The 7127-nt window shown below is 46.2% G+C and overlaps 1 pseudogene; it reads right to left on the minus strand.

The window, feature by feature from the left end:
- The window catches only part of LOC119284374, a 4474-nt pseudogene extending 4053 nt beyond the window's left edge, over nucleotides 1–421 (minus strand).
- Between the last annotated feature and the right edge of the window lie 6706 nt (nucleotides 422–7127).

Below are 7127 nucleotides of genomic sequence, written 5' to 3' on the forward strand. Positions count from 1 at the left end.
AAATCTAGAACTGGCAGACCTCTCAGAGTAATAATCATGGATAGTGTACTGATAGAGGTATGCGACGCGCGGGTTCTCGTCCTCGATGGCGTTGGCGGCACGGAGGATGGGGACGATGGGCGCGAGGGAGGAGGGCACCAGCTCGCTCTCCTCCTCCTTGCCGGAGAAGCCCTACCCCTCCTCCGCCGCTCCGGCGCCACGGCCACGCGTAGGATCTCGACGAGCGGGCGTGCGATCCCCGACGGCGTGGGGTCCAGCGGCACCATGTAGATGCCCGTCGAGGCCGCCGCGGCGAGCACCGCCCTACCCCTCCTCCGCCGCTCCGGCGCCACGGCCACGCCACGCGGCTACGGCGGGTGCCGCGGGGGAGCGGCGAGGAGGCGAGGGTCCGCGCGAGGGAGGCGGCGGCGGCGGCTTCCATGGGGATCGGAGCAGAGGAAGGTGGGAGCTTGGGGGAGTGTTGCGCGTGGCTCGTGCTCGCCGGAACGGCCGGAGTGGGGAGAGGAGCTAGGAACGGGATCGTGGGTAGGATGAGAGAGAGAGTTTTTTTAGGGATGAGAGAGAAAGTGTGTGGTGGGTTGGGAGTGGATCGGGCCGGGGTGGATGCTGACACGCTTAGTAATAGCGTGGGGGTCTTACCTGCGCGCTATAGCTACTTACTTAGCAGTAGCGCAGGTTTTACACCCCTCGCTACTACTATGGCCTGTCCTGGGTGCATGGTGAAGACCACTTAGTAGCAGCGCGGGTTTATACCCCTCGCTACTACTATTAACTTTGTAGTAGCGCGGGTTTTATAACCCTCGCTACTACTAATTAGCTGTAGCGCCTCCTTTTTAAACCATGCTGCTGGTAAGCTTCTGTGTGTAAGGTTTTCCCTAGTAGTGGGTGCCTACGGTGACTTCGTAAATTTCAAGATGATATGCCGGCTTAGTCCTTCAAAGGTGCTCATAAGGATAGGGTATGCGTGTGTGCGTTCATAGGGGTGGGTGTATGCACGTGCATATGAGGCTTGTGTCTGTACTCATATTAAAAAAACAATGTAAGTATTGGGGTGTACCCACATGCGCAACTAGAAAGGGCAGTCTCGTTTTTTTTCATAAAAAAGGGAATTCAAATTGTGCTTTGAGAAAGAAAAATAAAATTGACAGAGGTAATGTAGTAACAATGATGGGTATGTTTATTTGTAACATATGACAAGAATTGGCCATTTCGAGGAAAAAATCTTCAATCAACATTAAGAAGTTAAGTATGTTGTGGGTAAGGAAATATGACATCAAATATTCTTGCACAAAAAAGAAGGGTGTCCAAAAATAAAGTAAAAAAGCCAAGCACACGTGTCATGCGCCAAAGTAATATGATGAAAGATGTGTATGGATGCAGTTCATCAGTCTAGTCTTGGCTTTAATTTCTTTGATGATTTATTTGTTGGAGTCCGTCGACTACTCCTTTTGTTCCACAGTGTAAGAAGTTAGCTTGCAAAAACGTCTTACATTATGGGACGGAGGGAGCACTTTTTACTTAATTGAAGATTTTTTTCAATCATTTTTGCTTAATTCTGCTTGCCATTGTCTATGCTTCTTCTTTGTCATCAATGTCGGCCTGCTCACCGCCACCTGTCTAATCGCCATCCTACCACCGGCCACCTGTGGCCCCGTCGGCTCGTGCACCTTCCAGCTGCCACGTCCCTCGTTTGCCGAGTCGTCGTAGCCCCAATAATCCTTATAAATCCCCCTTCTTCGACAGCGAAGACCCCTCTTCACCCTTCCATCCGCCCCCGCACTGTCAACCCTCAGACTTTTTGCCGACGAGGCAACCTTGTCTCCACCTCCGGCTCGTATCAAGCTCGCTATCCTCGGCGACGCCTTGGCCAACCAAATCGCCCTGCCTCCGGTTCGATGTTCGTCCCCAACAACATATTTGAAATCAATCGAAATGCCTCGCCCACATTTTTAGGCAAGCAAATGATAATAAATGAATTGTTTGTTCACCAACAATTAATTTTTTGAACTCCTCTCAACAGCAATCGACTCCTCTCAACAGCAACACACCTACCACCACCTAATACAACACCCAAAAAACATAAAAGGTCTCCAAAAGCAACGCCTTCAAGAAGGGAATAGTGCACAAGCGCCATCGTTGCACGATCGAAGATCTTAGGTTTTCACCCTGGAGAAAGTCCGCGCTCTCAAAACAATTCCTTTAGCAAGGCAATCGCCAGGCACAACCAATGAAGGCCAGACCTTAGGTTTTCACCCTGAAAGTCACGACTCGGCACTCGAGGAGTATCACCAAAAATGACATCTGCCAGTGTTGCCGCCTCCACTTACTAGTGCTGCTCCTGAGAGTGATCTAGCACCTAGCTGACTCCATCGCCTCCAAGGCTCCGTCCGTCTAACTGATCCTCCGATCACGGCCACCATGACCTTCTCCACCGATGTCTTCACCATGGAAATCGAGAAGCCGACATGTCCCAAGGTGTCATCAACCAATAGAGCTTCGTGCCACACCCTCAGGACCTCGTAGGTTGATATGGGCGTGCAGGACCGGAATCGAACCAATCCAGATATCATGAGCAAGATCTCCGGCGGCCGTTTCGGAACACGTCGATGTCCAGATCGAGGAGGAACAATCGTCCTGTCCGTTGCCGTCATGCAAGAAGAGTACGAGAACCGCCACCTTAATCATCACGGCAGCAGGCCCCCACGCCGCCCCGATCCAGCCTGCCGCTGCCAAGCCGGACCGGCACCACCATGGTACCTAGCAGTCCGCGCCGCCAGGCACCACCGCGCCAGCCTGCAGCCTGCAGCCAAGCCCATCCGAGCCGCGCGAGATCGACGCTAGGAGATCGTGCAGACCTCACTCGGATCGACACCACCACCGGAAGACCGTCGGAGCCACCATCCACCACGGCCACACCCGTCGCAACGGGCTAGTGCTGCACGCCTGCACCACCGAGACGAGGATGTCCACAAAGGCAATCTGATGGTCAGCGGCGCCCAGATCTGGACCGCCAACCCGGCCGTCAACGCTCCATCCCCCGCCATGCTCCTGAGCATCTTTGTCGTCGTTGACCCTTGCCAGACACACGCCGAAGACCTCCGCGCCACCCTGCTGCCGACCCATACAGACCGGGAGTGCGCCGCCGAGCTGCCGCCACATGCCATCGAGGCCGAGAGAACGGAAGCGGAGGTTGCCCAGGGGAACGGCCCCGCCAACGCCATCATTGGATCCGCCCAGGCTTCGCCGGCGGCGGCGAGATGTGGAGGATCGAAGGTAGGAGGGTCCTGGCGATGTACATGAGTCGCCCCCCATGTCGCCAGAGGAGGGAGCCCCGCGGGGGTGGGCTTTTGGGTTAAATCCTTCTACCTGTATCACTTGCCAGATATATGTACGCTCGAAGGATTATCTTCCCTGCAACTTCACCATGTACATTTGATTAATGTTCCGAAACTCACCTCCGAGTGTATCTCACAATTTCGACTCCAACACTTACTACATGTAAGCAGTCCTGTAATGCTCAGCAACATGCTCATGCCTGAAGGTTTCTCAGTCCCAACATTTCTCTCTCTTCATGAATGCATGGAACAGATCATTTGATTCGAAGAATCCCCAAATTTCACATCGTTCAAATGCCTAAGTTTCTGGGATTGTCAAATGATTTCCCTGACAACAAACCTGAAGTGCTTCTCCAATCTGAGGAATCTCGGCATCTATGACTGCCCCAACATATCATCTTTGCCAGATTTGCCATCCTCCATCCAGCACATATCCATATGGGGTGGAGAAATGCCTAACAACTCCCGGGTGCCCCTACACCCTCATGAACAGTAAATTCATAAAAAAATGATACAACGGGGTGTCAGATTTGCCTCGGCCTTTTCTCCCTTCTATTCTCCTTGCGCTGACAAGCAAACATGGTACAACCTTGAAGTAGCATACTAAGGCACGCACGCACTAGCCAGCCACTTGGTCCACCAATAACGCCACAAACGCACGACGCACGACCCATAGAAGTGCTCCACTATAGCTAAGCAACTCAGCCATGCATGCAACCAGCACGCAGCTCCACACAATGGCCGAGCCAGGAATTATAGATCAGGGGGGCCAAATGACTCAATCTTTCTATAACGGGGGCCAAACAATACTAATGTATGCATTTTTTTTAAAATTCTACACCCTGCTGGTCCCCCTGTCTCGGCCATTGGCTCCACATGACTCGGCTAGCGACGACTACGCACACAACTAACTACGGCCACACTACTAACACATGCGCACACACGCAACACACACGGTCGTGACCCAACCCGTGGAACCGACCTGGCCCACCTCGTCGGCCGCACCGCCACGGACCTGACCTAGCGCACTGACGCCGGTCGCACCGTGCTCCGTCACGGCTTTTTGCCAACATGGATGCTACCAAGACTGTAGCTAATCTTGGTATCCAGACTCCAGGACTTATTACCAAACATGAAGAATGCTCTGCTGTCTTGTTAGCCCAATTCTGTACTGTGTGACTGGACTATTCAATTTATCTGATGGAGAAGTTGTTTTTCCGCTCAAAATAAGAAAATGAGAAATGGAGCCAACTGCTGCTGGTTTCCGTTTTGTTGGTAAACTGCTCTGCAAATTGATTGATACCATGTTGTATCTGCATTTGGACGTAAGAAATGAGGACCTGATCACTACCTAAGGGGTGTTCTATTTAAGAAGCTCTCCACCATCAACACTGTTATTATCCATCCATTTAGCTCGCCAAATTTCTCCTCGCCATGCTGAGGCTATGCGGATGGACGCTGCAAGCAAAATAAGTTGGAAAAAAAAGAGAAATTCACTAGATTTTTTTAATCAATTCTCAAATTTAGTAAAGAAAAAATAGGTAAATGATTAAAGAATAAAATCCTTGCCCAATTAGGGAATGTTTTGCTTCAAAATCCTTTCGTTTAACTAGCAAAAAGGCCCGTGCGTTGCAACGAGAGAAAAAATACCACACGCTCTTAATTTACAAAAAATATTCTATAATCTGAGAATTTATAGCTATTTCTTAAATACGTGAAGTGTTAAAAAGGTTGTTAAAAAGATACAGGATTTTTTAATCATAAAAGAGATTTTTTTTGTCTGGAAAAGAATTTTTTTATGGACTCATGTTGACGCAGGTATTTGCGCCCCTATTTCATCACTATTTCTTGGCATACATGTCATATGTATTGGTCCCTGTTTCATCACTATTTATTTCTTATCAAACTTGCCTTTTATTTTATTTTTTGTCATGCATGCCTCCTTTTTACTTTTCTCATGCATGTCCTCTCTTTTTTCTTCTTATATATAGGAGAATAGCGCAACATCTCATCTTTATCGGATCTCCTCTGCATTTTCTCTTCTATTTATTTTATGGCGGACATGCCATCTTTATTTGGTCTTTTATTTCTTGTCATGCATGTCCTTATTTATTGGTGCCTCTAACAAATTTATTTTCAATTTGATGTCCAATCCTGATTTGGCTGAGGTGTTCATCCCAAGTCTGAATCAGTACCGGTTAGAAAAAAGACGATCAGTACCGGTATGAAAAAAAGATGGATAATGCATTGTTGATTAACATTGCAGCCTATATAGTATTTTTTAAAATTGTTAACAGGTAAAATAATATCATATTTAGATTCTACATATTTTTCTAATCAAATTTCATATATAATATGTTAAATTTGGAGTTACGGTTTAAAAGATATGAGTATTTAAAAAAAAATTGATATGTATTGCGGGTTTAATGTTAGAAACATTAGGGGGTTTTCTACAAAATAACATGACGGACTAAGAATACCTATTTCTTTTATTAGTAGGTATAGATATAGATATAGATTAGCTAGGCTAGAATTTTTCTACCTCTAATTTCTGAGGCCTGATTTCTGCTTCACTTGCCAGATTTATGTATGCTTGAAGGATTGTCTTCCCTGCTGTAGCTTTCCAGCGTATGTTCGATTGATGCTCCGAAACTCTCCCCCGAGTGTGTATCACATTTTCCAGTCCAACGCACACTTGATGCGGTTGCTAGCAGTCCTGTAATACTCAACAACATGCTCTTGGGGAAGGTCTCACAGTTCCAGCATATCTCTCTCTTGTAGGATGCAAGGAACCATTCATTTCATTCGAAGAATCAGCAAATTTCACATCTGTCATGGGCCTTGATTTCGTTAATTGTCGAATGATTTCCGTGCCAACAAATCTGAAGTGTTTTCCAATCTGAAGACCTTGACATCTTTAGCTGCCCGAACATATCATCTTTATCAGATCTGCCATTGAGTTGTTCTGAGCTATTGACAGAGAGCTGCCGAGCACCTGATGAATGAAGTGTAAGTTAGATTCCCACCTACTCCCTCCGTCTCAAAATTCTTGTCTTACATTTGTCTAAATACGGATGTATCAAGTCAGGTTTTAATATTAGATACATCCGTATCTAGGCAAATCTAAGACAAGATTTTTGGGAGGGAGGGAGTACAAATAAACAGAAAGGTAAATTAGTTCCTGTCAGCCACCTTTGCACTCTCAAAAATCTTGGGCATTTCGCTAAATGTTTTTAATCTTCCAAACAGTCCATAAAGTTACATTCATTTGTTTACTTCAAATGCATATTTTATTAATTCCTTTGTTACAGTAGATATCACCAGAAATCTACGCAACCAAAATACCACGTTAATCCTAACATTAATATTTGTGTTGCTTGAGTTATTATAATGTGTTCATATGTATACTTTTCCATAGTATTAGTAAATATTGCCATAACTGGAAACTTTAGCAATCTATTTTAGATTATAAAGTTCTAGCAAATAACTTGATAGAGGTTTCTAGAGTACAAGACTACCATGTTTACGCGTAACGAGAACCGAGGAGTGTTTGAGTTGTCAAATTTACCCTTTCGTTCAGTTTTACACCTCAGACGCACTAGAAATGTCTATTACCTATAACTAAGCTTGACAAGTGTAACCTACAATCTATACTAACTTATTTCTAGATACGTTAAGCACACACTAAGTTTCTCAATCTATTATGTAATAATTGCAATTCTTTCATCTCTTATGATTTTCCCATATTTAAATGGAGTTGTGTATCAGTTAAAATTATTTGAAATGTATACA

The sequence above is a fragment of the Triticum dicoccoides genome, chromosome 4A (genome assembly GCF_002162155.2).
Source record: "Triticum dicoccoides isolate Atlit2015 ecotype Zavitan chromosome 4A, WEW_v2.0, whole genome shotgun sequence".
NCBI classification, from domain to species: domain Eukaryota; kingdom Viridiplantae; phylum Streptophyta; class Magnoliopsida; order Poales; family Poaceae; genus Triticum; species Triticum dicoccoides.